The 17,192-nt window shown below is 38.8% G+C and overlaps 1 pseudogene; it reads left to right on the forward strand.

The window, feature by feature from the left end:
- Positions 1 to 14,918: 14,918 nt before the first annotated feature.
- Positions 14,919 to 15,267, forward strand: LOC110285947 (annotated as a pseudogene).
- Positions 15,268 to 17,192: the final 1,925 nt, after the last annotated feature.

Genomic DNA, 17,192 nt, shown 5'->3' on the forward strand with positions numbered 1-17,192 from the left:
GCAAACACAGAAGTGGATGCTCACAGTCAGCTATTGGATGTATCACAGGGCTCCCAATGGAGAAGCTAGAGAAAGTACCCAAGGAGCTAAAGGGTCTGAAACCCTATATGTGGAACAACGATATGAATTAACCAATAACCCCGGAGCTCTTGTCTCTAGCTGCATATGTATCAGAAGTTGGAGTAGTTGGCCATCATTAGAAAGAGAGGCCCATTGGTCTTGCAAACTTTATATGCCTCAGTACAGGGGAACACCAGGGCCAAGAAGCGGGGAGTGTGTGGGTAGGGGAGCAGGGCGGGGGAAGGGTATAGGGAACTTTCAGGATAGCATTTGAAATGTAAATGAAGAAAATGCAAAATAAAATAAAATGAAGAGGGTGTTGTATCTTGTGAAAGCCTTTTTCACATCTAATTGAGTGTTTCATTTCATAGACTGCCTTATATCCATTCTGAATTCTTGTTAGTCAGCTATGTTTCTTATTTAACATTGGTCCTAAGTTCTTTTCCAGTTTTTTTGCACAGACATTTTTCTAAACCATTGCCTCTTTCCTAAGAGTGGGTATTAAATGTCAAGAGTATCCGGATTCTCTTGTCTCACTGAAGGATGTTAAATTCTATTCTATCTGACAGTAATGCTGCTGCCATATCGTCTTGATCTTCCAGGAGCTTGGCTTCCAGTTTTTCTCCCAGCCAAGAACTATTGCTTCATCGTGGCCTAGGATTTCATTTTTCAAGAACATAGATGTTACACAAATTGAATGAGAGCTTTACCCAGTCCCTCTCTGACTTCTAATGATATTGCTGAAATCTTTCATCATCTTTTTTACTGTCTCTGTATGTCTCTGTCTCTATTGCTCTCCTTTTCACTCACTTATAATCTTAACATGACAATATGCAGCTACGAATCATGCATTTGGCGGCAATTTTTTTGCATATTTTTTGGACTTTGTATGACCCTTCTTTGAGAAACTTTCTCCTAGATTGATGTTTCAGTGACCACAGATTTGAACCGGAGTCTTCAAATTCTCGTGAGTTCAAACCCTTCATCAGAAAGAATGGATAACATCTTTAAACAAACAGCCATAGATCTGTGGGCTTTCCTTAGTCAACGAAGCATTTCCCCTCCTGGTCTACTGCTGTTGCCAAAGCTTCCATGTAGGGGCCGAGGACTGTCCTTGGAACATTTATAGTTATGGTGGGAAGTTTAGTGTTGCTCAAATGACTCTGCCACAACTCGAATCCAGAGGGATTCACTGAAGTGAATGTGAGTGGAATTAATTCCAAAGCTAGTGGCATTGGAGAGTGTTGGTGATTGAATAATTTGACTGTTTTGAGTGAAATGGTTGGGAGTTGCTGGCCTGACCACAGTCTCTCATACTCCTGTGGTGACTACTCTGGCTTGGGTGAGCATGCCTGGTATACGTATGCTGTATACACAGTTAGGGGCAAACAAGCACCATCTCTTTTCATTTCTAAAGGGATGAAGGACACTTGATATGGAAATCCCAAATTAGCTTCTAAATGTTGCATTCTACTTGATAGGACACCTTACCTTTAACAGTAATGTAAGATAGTCCTTACAGTCATAAATTTAATTTGATCATTTGAAATACATATGGTAAATCTGTAAGAGAGTATTTGTTTTATAAAGGGATATTTGCTTGCGCTCCAGATGATGCAGTTCATTGGTCTTAGAGACAAGAAGGCAGACTTTTTGAGGATTTGTTTCTTATATTATTTCAGATGGAAATGGCAACACTAGTTTTGGCAGTTGTCTTTAGCAGTGTTCCCTATCAGAGTGCAGAGATACCATCATTTGTAGCTTCATCGAGTTATAAAATGTTCAGTGTGAGTCACATAATAGGGAGATCAGAAAGGCGCATTCTATTTTGAGAGTACTCAGTATATGAGGATTTAACTACTGGTTGCTAACTTCAAAGATGACTACACAACGTGAGAGGCATTGTGCCCTGAACACTGGCTCTGTATAATTGGCTTTCAGATATATTGAAATAAAATGGAACCTAAAATAATTTGATTTTCCAATTTTCTATCTATCCAGGGGATCAAGGAAGGACCTGTATTTGTGATATGTGTCATAACTAACCTTTTCTAAACAGGCAATCTTGTCTAGGAGAAGAGATGACTTGATGTTCTCACTGGATAAGGGCCATGCTTCAATCCTGTAATTGTACAGATGCATTCTTATTAGGCTTGGTTATAGTTGTTATGCATGGGCTTTTGGTAATTCATGATCTTAGTAAACCCCAAGTTGGTTTCATTCCATGTGCCAGTTAAAATTTCAGCAGTGAATGCATTCTTAAATGTGGGCCTAAATTCGATCATAGGTTATCACCAGTAACTGATACTTTATTGAGTAATATTTTTAGGAAACTCACTATTAGCATATAAAAACTAAATCAGGAATTGAGATAAATAATTGGAGGGAAAAAGATGATGAAACCAAAGCAGTAGCCGGGTGTCAGACTTAAAGCGAATTCTTGTAGAAATATAGAAGAAATAATATTTAAGAGAATTGAAGAAATAAAGTTAAAGACTATCTAATCAGATTTGGTAACCACAAGGGGATAGCAAAGGATGAGGCAATTTGGGGAGAAAAGAATGGTTGTTGAATAAGAAATAGCATAGCAAAGAGAAAACACAATTTGAGATAAAGGATTAGGGTTTAGGGATGTAGTGTAGCATAGAAATGGCTATTTGGGATTCACTCTCATGGAAGTGATAAATGAAGTGTTCAGAGTGTATAAGGCAGGGCTCGCCATCATCTGCAATAGAGCAGAGGATGCTGTGGTAATTTTGTGGCACAAATTTATAGAAACATTTTGTCTTAAAATGTCTCAGTGTGACATATTCCAGAGTGCCCTTCAGTATTAGAAGTTGGCCTTTTATCTTTGGTGGTTTGCACCTCTTGTATATTAACCATAGTATAGCCTTTGAATTTTCAAAAAACAAAAGAGTTTCTTGGGTTTTTCTGTACTGTGCTCTTATTATCATTCTTTAGAAACACACACAAAAAAGACATGAAACAGGTTTGATGAGACCTTAATTGATTCACAGTCTCCAGTGAATTTGCCCAAATAGTTACAATGGTTTTTAATCAGTTGTTATATTTAGAACACAAACTTTTTATCTCTCAATATGCCAATAATTTTTTTCTTGGATTGATGAATTGTAAACCAGAGGAATAAATGCTCTAAGCTTTTAAGGAGAGTATTTTCCACATTCCACATAATGGAATTTTGACCATTACTTCTGGTGTTTCCCTTTTAGTTTACCAATGCAAGTCTAGAAATTGCCCCCCAGGCTCTCACAGGTAAAGAGTCATCCCACCCATGAGCAGCTTGCTGGAAAGTTCCATTTCTCAGATGTAAGCTAAAGTCTGCCTGTAGTAATTTCATGTCTCTTGCAAACCTTATTTCCATGCATTGGATGGAAGTGAGGCAGTTACTGGGGCTGTTCCAAATTCTTGCCTTCTTTACCCTATGGAAAAAAATGAGGAGGAAGGTGACCCCAGAGGAAGACCAGCGGTCTCAAACCAGGCAACATACACTAGCTGATCCAAGGCCCCTGACATATATACAGCAGAGGACTGCCTGATCTGGCCCGAGTGGGAGAAGATATGCATAACCCTCGAGAGACTTGAGGCCTCAGGGAGTGAGGAGGCCTGGCGGGGGGACCGTGAGGCCATCCTATAGTCTTTAAGATGCCTATCTCTTTGTTCCTGATTCTCTGAGAAGGAGAAGTCAGAAATCTATTCTATGTTCTTTCCACTATAAAACATCAAGAATCTAATTCCTTGCTATTAAGAAAGTATTGGAAGGCATCAATTCTCACATTCAGAGATACTGCGGTCATCAGCAGCATAATAACTAGTAGAGAGGCGGCACCCAATGAACACACTCATTATCCTTCATTTCATGTAAATAAGCAGCTCAAGAATTTGAATTTTAACATTGCCACTTATGAGCATAGCTATACAATGATTATACAAATGTTTTCCTCTCACTAAAGCAGGTCTCCAAAAAACAAGACTTTTTTTGTTGTTGTTACCTAATTGCATTTCTCTGTGTTCTTGAAAGTGATTGAACAATGCAACCATATAGCATCTCAAGTTAGTTTTCAGTGAGTTCAGACTCCAGGGCGATGAGTGTGTGGTCTGACAGACATGAGCTACCTACATAGAGGCAGCAGGCCCAGGCTTGCGGAGGATGGTTTTGGGTGCTGTGCTGGAAAGATGATCCAGCTGGTACCAGACTGAGGTTTCTAGTGTGTTGTCTTTTTCCATTGTCTTGATAAATTTGGCCCTCTTCCCCCCTCTCATATTTTCTAATCCATCAAGTTACATCCCACAGTTTCTTCAAAACAGAAGATGTTACTTCCAAGGGATTTTCTGTATTTTATTTCTATGGAGGTTTATGCAGACTAGTGTTTGAGTTGTTGGGTGTCTTTTACCCACCAGGTCAATGAGAATGACCCCTTAATAGAATCAAAGAACCACAAAACACATTTTCATCCTGTAATAGGCTGAGAATACCCCCAAATTTTGGGACCATGTATGTAACTCCTTTTAGAAGACACTAAAAATCAAGGGTTTGAGGGTTGATTCAGGGAGTTGAGGTATGTGTTAGCTCATCTTCATCACTACAATTGTCTTATGTACCCCGGACAATAGCTTCATCCCATCTTTTCGCCATCTTCTCTTTACCAAATTTATTTAACTTGTAAGGTGTAGAAATTAGTGGTCCTTACATGACCCCCTTGATACTGTTGCTGTATCCCAAAGGCCTGCCTCAGCTCTGTGACATTGAGATACTCCATACTCAATTTTTCTTGATGAATTAAAATATCAAGGAATCATTGGATAATTGAAACCATCTTAGTCTGGTATCTGCTGAATACTTAGTATTATATTAGATAGGCTACAAATTACAGAAAATTACATTGTCTATTCACTTCTCTAGGTATTAATTCCAGATACAAAATAAACAAGAAATGAGAATGAGCCATTGAGGTGGTTAGCAATTAAATTGAATGACATTGATGCCATAGGGTTGTTGCTATTCTGTGTGTTTGTGTGCTACAAAGCTGACCAATTCAGTTTACTCTTCTTTCATGGGTGCTACTGTACAACTGGATATATTCCACAGCCTCCTGGTAATTGACATGAAGTTTCTTCCAAGGCACATATGTTTGAATATTCAATACCTTGCTAGTGGAGATGCTGGGGGAACTTTTGTGAGTTTAGGCCTAGCTAGAAGTAGGTCTCTGAGGTGCAGGCCTTCATGTTTAACCCCTTTGATCTATTTGCTTCTTATCTTGATGATAATGTGTTAACTTGATCTTCCTGTTGCCATAGTGACAAGTCACTCCCGCATCCCTCCCTCACCCCACCCTCCTCTGCTGTGATGGGTTGTACCTTCTCAAACTGTAAACCAAAATAAACTTTCCTTCTCTTAAGCTGCCTCTTACTGAGTACTTGATCTGAATGATGAAAAAATCAATTCGTATACAGAATGAGAATCTTAATACTCTGTTTTTCCTCAAAAATATATAATGCACATCAAGTTTATAGATAAATTTATTTATTAGGCACTATAAAATATTGGCAAACATTGAAAAAATATTATGACTTAGTAAATAATAATAAAAGTAAGATAAATGCAGTCTTTCCTGTTAAGTACTGAATCAACCACAGGTAATGGAAACTGTGGATGACGGGGACTATGATAGTATCAGGTTTTTTGTTGCTTCTCCCCATTCATATTTTTAATTGTGACAGTTCTGGTTTACCCTTTATCTTAGTTAGGGTTTTCATTGCTGTGAAGAGACACCATTACCAAGGCAATTATTATAAAGGAGAGCATTTAATTGGGGCTGGCTTATAGGTTCAGAGATTCAGTCCATTATCAAGGCCAGGTAGCATCTAGGCAGGCATGGCACTGGAGGAGCTGAGAGTTCTACATCTTGTTTCAAAAGCAAACAGGAGAAGACTATATTCAGGCATCTAGGAGGAAGGTCTCAAAGCCTACCCTCACAGTGACAGACTTCCTCCAAGGCCACACCCACTCCAACAAGGCCAAACCTCCTAATAGTGCCACTTCCTGGGCCAAACATATTCAAATCACCACACCTCTCTTCCACAGAAAAAGAGAAAAGCTCAGAAATCAAATTACCTGACTAAATAATACAGTGGAATTTTCAGTCATTCCTGCTTATTTTCTTCACTGATATTATGGTTGTCAGTATGTCTATGGAAGGCCTTGGCCTCTTGGTCACAGGTATATAAATGCATTTCTTCCTGCAATGGCATTGAAGATATCAGTTTTAAAAAGTTAGACCCATAATGCAACACAAGAGGTACTAAAAAGAACAAATCAATTGAATGATCATTTGTGTTTCAAAAGCAACACGGTACATGTCATCATAAATATATTTTTCTTATGAACTATAATGCTTTTAATTTATTGTTTTAATAAGATAGGATTGTAATTATGCCAAAAAAACTATCAACTGATTTGTGGGGAGCACAGCATGAGAGACAGATCTTGGAATAGAACTCAGAATTCCAGGCCCCCGTCTATCAAGTTTCTTTTGTTTTATTTCTTCAGAATTAAGAGATACTTTTAAAAGAGAGGGAGAGGGAAACTTTTGTGTGCTGTCCAAAGATATTTCTTAATAATAATTTTAATTTAATACTTTTAAAATCTGTAACAATGCTTTTCAAAGGAGTGTTGAACAAGAACTTAATGTGAATTGCTTGTACAGGGATACTTGAATTATATATATATATATATATATTTTTAATTTTCATGCTATTTTATGTCTTTAGCCAGTCATACTCTGCTCCAATAATACCCATGGAAGAACTTGGATGAGCTTGCATGGCATGTTGTGGCACTCACTTAGTCACATGGCAGGTGGCCTGCAGATCTTGGATCTCAGTTAATTAGTTCAAACATTCGCCTCCTTGGGCCAGAGTTTCAGAAAACATGCTTCAGTCACATGCTAGCCTCTAACTAACTCAATCTTTATAAACTGTCCTGGAAAGAAGGAGGAAAGTAAGGAGAGGATGAAGAAGAAGAAGCCTAGGGCATCATAGGAGGGTGAATGATGGTTAAAGGAGGACAGGGGTGATCAACCTGGGTAAGCTGAGTTTCCTGGTTTGCAGCAAGTGTTAAAGAAGAACCAGAGACTCTCCAGGGTGGCTTGAAATTCCTCTCCTTGATCCCTCTGAAAGCTTATCTACTCTCTCTTTAACCAATGTTATGTTTCATCCTTCTGTGTCTTTCTGACAACCAGGGTCAGTCTAGCTGCCAGATGAATCCAGCCCATCAGAGCTGTGCAGTAGTCATCTCAGCTTTAGGGTAGGCCATTAACACACCTAGTCGCACTGGGTGACTTTATTTCAAGTGCTCTTCATGGCTAAGACTCAGGATGTCATCCTGCTTACTCCCTTTTGGAAATAGGCAGGGTATAATAATTAATACATCACAACAGATTTTAAAACATTGATAGAGGCTCTCAGGAAGATGTTAGGAGGCAGAGATTGCTTCTGAAGCAAAGCTGCCTTCTGAAAGGAAGTCACAGGAGGCTGAGGGATACAAAGGTCTGAGGGCACCCAAGAATAACATTTTTGTTCTTGATGTTCAGAGTTTAAAACTGTAGCGGTTTACTTACACTTTCCAAAGGACCAACCTCTCAGCCACTTGAAAATAATCAGATCCCTCATATAATGGAAGAATTATATGCAATGGTCTGTAATTTTTTGCTCAGAGTCTCATGATTCTGGGTTTCTTCTGAACTGTTCTCAATGTGTTGTTATGGTTCTTAGGACTAAACAAACATAGGATTTGGGTTATAATAGTGCAACAATTTGTTAGTTTACCACTATATAAGATCCTTGCAACAGTCACCAAACACTGGACCAACAATCTGATGATAGTAGACTCAGTTCCTATGTTTAAAGTCTTCTAGCATATGAAGTCAAGTTGCTTTGTTCCTCATTGGGACAAATGATACTGGAGGAAATAAGTATGTTGGGTATATTGAAATGATTTTGGTGTTATTGGAACCCACTCTTGATACGGAATTTCTGCTATAGTGAAATGCCTTCTGAGGGACAGTTCTAGATTATACACAGCTACCAGAAAGCCATATAAAATTTCCAGGTGAGGTCTATTAATGCTTAGTAACATAGTTTTCATAGGAGGAGTATAATAGAAAAATCATTATCATTGTAAATAGAATTTAACAAATTGTATAGTAAATCTATTATCTGCCTGTCTCTCTGTCTCTCTGTCTCTGTCTCTGTCTCTGTCTCTCTCTCTCTCTCTCTCTGTGTATGAATATATGTTTGCATATGTGGAAAGAGAAATATGTGATCAGTGTATTTGAGAAGAAAACAGAAAAGACTTATAGACTCATTTATTGCTTTGATTATTTTTCATTGCCATAGAGATTCTCATTATCTACAAATTTATATATGACAGGCAGTTTTTCTATGCATCCTAGCCTCTCTTGCCTCTGAGTAAAAGTAAATTTATAATTCAAGATCTGTATCCCTAGAATTGACACTTGGGCTTCAAATGTCTCACCTGTGAAAGGGGGTGATGCTGTTTTCACAAGATATGCATGAGGATTTCATTAAACAAATGTGTGAGAAAACATTGCACACTCTATGTTTTATCAGAGATGACATACAATAATAAGCCGCAGGGGCCTAAAGACATGTCAGCACACCTCTTGCTTAACACATTGGCTTAATACATAGAATTTGGCTTCTGTTGCATTGGTCCTGTTATGTGGCCATCTGTTTTAATATTTTCTGCTAGAGAAGATCTGCAGATTGGTTTTGGTTGCAAACAATATTGAAAATTTTTCAGCTACTTCTTTTTCAAGAGTCTCTCATCTTTTAAAGCTATTTTCATTTATATAATTTTCGAAGATTTTTCCGAATTAATTATTATAATAGTATATATGAAGGCATAACAGCAACAAATGTATCCGTAGATGAAGACCTAACGCAGGTGAACACATCCTGCCCCCAAAGTGTCAAGTAAGTATATTCCGTAAGAAAGAGAAAGCCCACTATTTCCACCTGGCCATGAGCAGTGGACTCAAGTGAACGTCTGTACTGTATTGTTGTAGATAAGGCAGCTTTGGTGTGACTCTGCCTATCTAGGGTAGCATAAGCCAAGGAGATTTAGAGTGAGACTCTTTAGGAACAAGGTCTGTGTCTTCTTCCCTCCCTTAGCCCTATGCTTCCCCTCTTTCTCCTGTAACTCCGCCCTCCTTCTCTCTTACTCCTTCTCCTTTCTCTCCTCTCCCCTTCCCTCTTCTCTCCCCCTCCTCTCCCTTCCCTCTCATTTCCTTCCTTCCTTCCTTCCTTCCTTCCTTCCTTCCTTCCTTCCTTCCTTCCTTCCTTCCTTCCTCCCTCCCTCCCTCCCTCCCTCCCTCCCTCCCTTCCTTTCTTTCTTTTTCCTCTTCTTTTAATTCTCTTGGTTTCCTTCACATTATCTTTTCTCTGACTTTGATGAGTCATCTTCATTTCATATCCTTACCCAATGTCTATTGATTAGTCATATTGGCTATGATTTAGCAACAGTTTTTCTCAGACTCTTAGACACTAAAGCAGTCTTTTTATTTCTAATACCTATAGCCACCTGACTATAATCTTGTGGTTTTTGGTTTGAATTCTCAGGTCAGTCACATGTCTTCTATTGGTGGGTAGGGATGGCATAGGCTGTCCATTCCTGACCCACTGGCAGTTTTGTTAGGAAGGAGGCATGTAATCGCTGTACCTCGGTAGTATAACTCCTACTCAATGGTAAAGGTGCCTAATACTCAGATCCTCATCAGAAAAATAAAAAAAGAAAGCAGATGAGAATTCTTTCACTGGACAATGGAAGGAACACAAAATAACATACATGAGATCATAGGATAAAGTGTGGCAAGAAAATGAAAGGGGAATGGGACTTCTGATTCTGAGAGATTGGATACATTTAGCAGCTGGTACATTTGAGGGTAGAGCTGCTTCTTATAAAAATCCAATCTGACAAAGGTGAAAGACTCTGACTGCAATCATGTTGTGGGCCAGAGGGCTTGATGAACAGAAACCACCAGGTTTAAGTTATTAGAAAACAAAACCAGGCTGGAGGAAATGAGAACCGCGCTGGAGAAAGGATGGCACTGTTCTCTCTTCCCAAATGTTGAGCTATTTAATATATCATCAGATCTTGACATTTGCAATGTATCACCTTTTGTATTACAAAGGGCAAAATGACTTAGAAATATTGCAAAGAGGGACAGTGGCTGATCTTTTTATGAGCAAATACACTCTTGAGCTGATCTCTTACCTTTGACTCACTATCACCCGAACAATGGTTTGATCCAGCCAGTGCAATAAAATGGGTCATTTGCATAAAAACATAGAACTCAGCATTCACCTTGCAAATGGAGTCTGGGGGAGGATTGTTTAAATGTGCAGTGTCCCTTTTCATACAATGTTCTTTTTTATGACATCCTGGACAAAATTTTTATCCAGTATGGCTTATTTTCAATGGTCTCTGTTGACACCATGAAATATAAATTGGAGAGAGCCTAGTGACTCATTCTTGCTCCTATAATGTTGTTCATGAGACAGGATTTGACATTTCATCCCAACCCCACCCCACTCACACAGCACAGCCTGGCATAGTCTAACTTAGCTGTTACCTGAGGCAATATGACTGTAGATACCATTTTTGGTATAAAACATCAGGTTGTAAGCTGCCTATGGACATTTTTAATGAGTTTTAACTTAAAGGGTATTTTCTGATGCCTTCTAAGAACACTTTGAATACCTCTATTTTATGTTATCATCATCTGTTAGATGGGCCATTTGTGAGGTTTGTCTATCACTGAATTATCTTCTATCTCTTCAAGCTAACATCCAAGTGACACAGCCATGACATCTTTCTGGATTTGCAAGATGTTTTATGCTCAAATGAATAGTTGATTTTAATAATTAAGATCTGCAGAGATTTGAGAGCCTAACAAGAATGGGATGGAATATCAAATCTTATTAAATAGAACTGTATGCCTCTATCCTCCTAATCACAAAAACCTGAGATGTTTGTTGTATTAACCATTCCTACGGAGACTCATGTGACAAAGGGCAAGGAGGCTCACAAAGTCAAAAAGATAAGTCAGGGGCTACTGTTAGACCACATCACAGATGGCTTCTTAACTCTGTCTGAGTCAAGAAATGAATTGTTGAGGAGGAGAGGGAAACATGGGAAAGGATTTTACGTGGATGCTAGATTGAACATATCCTTTGGCATATCCATTTTAAGATGCACTGGGACCTTCCAAAAGAGTTTTAAAGTAAGTGAGTGACTGTGCATATTCAGAGATATTGAGATGTATATTGTAACTATGCTCATGTATGTGAATGAGGCTAAATTCTCTTTTGGGGAGATGTGGGAGGTAAAGGGATGGGGGAATAAAAAAAAGACAGAAAGACAGACTGGCTTCAGCATTTGCACACTAGATGAAGTAGCTAATGCTATCGAGAGAAAGGGTGGCAGATAGAGTCCACAAAGCAGGAACAACAACAGGACAAGATCAGTTGTTGGGCTTTTCTTTTTCTTGTCTTCTCTCTAAGCAGGATTGATCCTTGCTTACTTCCACACTAAATGTTGTTGGTCAGGTCCCTTCTAGGAGCTCCTTTTGATACTCAATATTTCACAGGAATTCATTCACAAGCATCTCCATAGCCAGACTTTCTTGCTATTACTCTACAGTAATAACAGAGAAACAGATTTAGAAAGACAGAACCAATAAAATATCAACAGATGTGTAGGAAGTGATTGCTTCTCAAAAGAAAACTCATGTGTGTGTGTGTGTGTGTGTGTGTGTGCACGCGCGTGTGCGCTTCTTTTTAACTAGAAATTGTTACTATGTTGCAATACCAGAAGTTTAGAAAGCAAGATCTAGAATTTGCTTTCCTCTATCTTTGATATTTTAGGAGAATACATGTACTATCTAGAAGTGTGACCCAAATAGCCACTGCTTTATCATCAGTTCCACTCCTCCTTTCTTAATCTTGATCAGAAACTGTTTTCAGCTAATTCTTAGCATAAGCTAATTACCATGGCCCAGTCCTTACAATAACAAGGTACAAAGATCTAACTTCATCTCATATTAGAATTTTGTAATTTCTACTTTTCCGGCCTTTGAAAAACTAAATTTGATGGTCAGGGAGTTTCTATCTTTCCCTCTCCAACGATGTTTCCATGTGATACAGTAATTACCCTGTTCTCCTTGTGTTTGAGATCTGCCTGCCTGTTGCCCAAGCAATGGGATTGCTGGGATTAAGGCGAGTGGTTTTTTAAATAACAATATTGATTTAATATGAGCTTGTGAAGCCTACTTAGAGAAGGTGGTAAACTGTGCCTCATGGGTAATCCATGAAGACATCTACAAAATGTTAATGTTAGATGGAGGGGAAGAAGATGCCTAAAAGTGGTGAACAGATATCATCCAGTCTATTTCGGGTCTGACTATGACAAACCAGCCAAATCAGTGTGAACTCATTCTTCTTGAGTTGGGACATCCATTTTCTCCTGACTTTGAGTGTAGATGCCTCTGGTCCTTGGGTCTTTCACTTTGATTTAGACGTTGGCCCCACTGGCCATGGAGACTTAGGGTTTACATGGAAACAATAACACTGGCTTTCTGGACAGCTCATCAGGGGACTTTTTTGTCCCCATTTTAGCCACTCCTGCGTGCAAAGTCATTTTCTATGTGTCTACTTGTGTCCTGTTGATTCTGCATCTCTGGGGAACCTGGAAGACTCAAACTAGAAACTCTCTGGGCCTGGAGTCCTAGGAATTAAGGATGCCCATTTTCCTACATTGGTCCTTTGGTGAATTTTTAAATTTAGCCTTTCAAAGACTTAAGAAATAAATCAACAATTAGCAAATGCAGCAAAATAGATGCATTTCCAAATGATGGTTTTAAGTGAAGGCAGAATAAGAAAGAGCAGAGTCTATGAGACTGTCATTATATAAGATTTTAGAAAATGCACATTTATCTGTAGGAATAGACCGAGTTCCCATGGTTGCTTTGAGCTGGGAGTTGGGAGAAGGGTTAGAAAGGGTTCTATGTAAGAGAGGACATAACAAACTTTAGGATGTATTCACTATCTAGATTGTAGTGCTGGGTTTGAGTATCAAAATTAAGTTGAAAATTTAATATAAAATCTTATTTTAACTGTGCTTCAACAGGATTTTAAAAGAAGCATGACTCAAAAAGAAAGAAAGAAAAACTTCAATCCCCTTCCAATTTTGCATGTCTATTTTAGAGGTAAGGGACCAAAGGCAAAGGCTCTCTAGAGGCTCCTTGTGAAGCAAGCATCAGAGCCACCTGGTTAGGGGAACCTATGACCAGCATCCCAGCTTTGTCAGAGAGGCTCCTGCTCACCCGGAATCTGACCAGGGTTCCCAGTAATGCTGACGGACTTACTAACTGAAGACAAAGTATGAGTGCTAAGATAGCAACTGAACATGCGAAGAGCTGTGTCTGCCACTTGACTGTTCTCTAGTAAGGACATAAGGGAACATGAAAGAGCAGCATTTTAGTTTTAGAGAAAATACAATTTTAGTTGTTAAAAATAATGGTGTATTCCCAGAACATAATTATATATGAAGTGAGACCCTTACTACAGTGTCTCATATTAAAGTTCTTGATTTTTCCTGTCTTTCTTCTCTCTCTCCCTCCCCTCTCTCTTTCCCTCTTTCTTTTATTCCTTTTTGAGGCAGGATTTTGTTATGTAGTACAAGCTGGCCTGGATTCACTATGTAGGCCACACCAGCCTTGAACTCACGATCCTCCTTCAGAGGGCTGGGGTTATAGCTGTATCTACCAGGCCTGCATGGCTCTGGTTGCCTCTTTAATGGCTTGGGTTTTAATAGTGACTAAGTTCCTCATGTGAGTTACTACAAACTCTGAGTTAATAAACACTACTTACAAAGCTTCATTTAATTTGTATTTTTTATTACTATTTGTGTATGTGGGCACATTCGTATACATGTGAGCACATATGTGCTATGATATGCATGTCTCCATGTGTGTTGTTACAGGGCAACTTTGTGTATTATCTTCACCTGGGCTCTGGGAGACTGAACTCCGATCACAAAGCATGTGCCTTTACCTGCTAGGCCATCCCACCACCTCTTGTCTCCCACTTTACTTTAAAAGTTGAAGCCCAATTCAACTGTACCTGTGCATTTTCTAGAATATATTTAAGTGGCAGTTTGCTGTCTGTATTTGAAGCATTTAGCCAACAATGGGCCAAAACACAAAAGAGAACACAATTAACAATGCTTTTGAGAAATCCTGAGTGCCATAATACAAGTGGAAAAAGCCATTTCAGTAGGACAAAGAATGAGCATAATGGTTTAAAATATAAATAGAAAAAGAGGGAACAGGATATTCATTGTTCCATATTTGGAGCAATTTATTATGACTTTACTAGAAATATAATCATTGCTTTTACATGTCAGTTTGTTTCTTTGTTTACTTGTTTGTTTTTACTTAACAAAGCATTGATGACCTTCTACATACACTTCTCATTAGAAATAATCACCCTGAGCCCATGACCTGCCTCTACAGCCAACGCTCTGGATCTACACTCTGATCAGTTTAGGGAGAAAGTGCCTATGTTTGGCAGAGATGGTGTAAGAAGAAGAGACAATCTTTCCTCACCACCAGGATGATCAAGATTTTGGCCAGACCTTTGAGTACACTGCAGAATAAAAACTTAGACTCTGGTCCTGAAGCTGATTAAGAAGAGACTTGGTGATTTTTTCATGTGGCCTTCCATTCCAGTGTTGTGTAGGTTCTATTGAAGGTGATATGTTTCACTAGCAAGCCACAACTGTGGGACCTGATTTCAGCCCATATCAAGGTGGTGTATTTTTTCTGTCAATTTATTTTCCTACAGATTACCCTTTCAAACCACCTAAGGTTACATTTACAACAAAAATTATCATCAAAGTATTCACAGTAGTGGCAGCATTTGTCTCTATATTCTAAGATCACCATGTTTCCTGATTGATCTATTTGTAAAGTTCTTTTATCCATCTATTCGCTGCTCTGTGGTCCCCTAGTGCCAGAGATTGCACAGTTCTATAACACAGACAGAGATAAGTACAACAGACTATCTCAGAAATGGACTCATGTGTGCCATATGATGCTACCTTAGATCTTAAAATCTGTGTTGTAGCTGAAATAAACTTTAAATTACTGTTAAAATAATCAATCACTTTCTTTTTCATACATAGATTTTTTTTTTGAGTCTTTGATCTCACCATTCACATACCACCAAGATGTCATGATACTCTCATAAGAAGTATACTCTTTGTGCTTTCTAGAAAGAGGGCAACATGGAATAACAAAAGCCAGAAGGTAACATGGTGACTGTGGGTTAAAGTACCGTCTCTAGTCCTCCATGCTAAAGACTAAAACATAAGTAGCTACAACTCTCTTAATGTAAGGAGATTAAACGTGGTACTGTAGAGTTGTGAATGGCATCTGACAAGTGATAGTCAGTTGACCGCACAATTTTGTTCCCTTGTCATGAATTTGTGTCAGCTTTCTCCTGTTGCTTTAATTAATCCACACCATCTCAGTGATGTAAACAATGGAAATATATTAGCGTTCTATAGGTCATAGGTCTAGTGTGGGTCTCACTGGATTAAACGTGGCAGCAGACCAGGTTCTTTCCAACAGACAAGGGGGAGCTCATATCCCTGCCCTCCTTCCTCTATGCTTACAGACAACAATATTCTATCTTTCTCTATCCTCTCTCCGTCTCCCCTACACTTAGGTTTCTTTTATATGTCCATGTGATGAGGTTGGACACAACTGCAATGCCAGTTTAGTCATACTGAGCCATCCACTTGCATGGTGAAGACAAATATTCACAAGACCCAAGGATCAAGATATGGACATCTTGGGAAGTCATTGTTCTAAGTACCACATGAAGAAGCTTTTAGAGCCTTCGGGGGATGAGATGAAGACACAGAGTCTAGCTGAAGGGGTGTGTTTTAGAGAAATGTCTACTGTTGTAATTGTCAAAAAGGGTCAACTGGAAAATGATGTCATCCACAGACATAACAGCAGGTGTGAGGGCAATACTCTGAGGTTACCCATATCTCCACTTAGGACACAGAGAAATCCTTTCTGTTCACTGAATTGTTAAATGAACCAATTTTCTCATGGCCCTGTCTGGCATCATTTTCTCAGTCGGGGTAGCAGATGGAACCCCATCATTTGGTAGTTGACATTTTACAGCATTGGAGTGAAATAGTTGATAATTTTGACAACAGAAAATAAGTTGATGGTCTGTAAACCCAGAATTTCTTGAGTAAAGTCTATCAAGGATCCATGAGACAGTAAACAACAAATATTCTATATAGATGGCCTTTAGATGGAAATTTTTTTGACTTGGAAAAATAAATCTATGAAGGGCAATATTAGATTTAGTTTGTAAATGGGCACAGAAAAGTTCAGTTTGCAAAAAGAAAATGTGATATAGAAATGGGCAGATTTTGCTTTAGAAATCTCAAAAAAAAAGGTGTGTTATATCTTCTGTGTTCTAATTAAATGCTTTTAATATCCTACACAGTTCCTTTAAACTGTATTTTCCTTAGTGAAATTGATTTTAATAAATGAGCTTGATAAGATTAATACTCATTTTAATTTAACAGCCAGCTACAAGTATAGCTGGAGTCCATGGTCTTAAAATTAATCACAGTTTGAAGTGTACAGCTTAACCTGCAATCAGTCATAGCTGACAGAGCTGAGGTCTAGAACCAAGGAGAGAGCTGTGGATGTCAAGGGAAAGTCTTTGAACCAGAAGGTGCTGGTCGTGTGAGTGCTTTGCCACCACTGTTCTCTGTAAAGTAACGCTTGGTTTTACGTACAGTGAGTATGTGGGATGTCTACAACAGATAGGGTCAGTCTCCTTAAAGGAGTGTGAATTAGCACTGTGTTGACTTGTACAGTTATTTTAGCACACTCGAGTGTGTGGAGAAGTTCCTAGACAGATACCAGGTACCAAAGTTGAATCAAGATCAGGTTAATGATCTAAACAGCCCTATATCCCCCAAAGAAATAGAAGCAGTC

This window comes from Mus caroli, chromosome 19 (assembly GCF_900094665.2).
Source record: "Mus caroli chromosome 19, CAROLI_EIJ_v1.1, whole genome shotgun sequence".
In the NCBI taxonomy this organism is placed as follows: domain Eukaryota; kingdom Metazoa; phylum Chordata; class Mammalia; order Rodentia; family Muridae; genus Mus; species Mus caroli.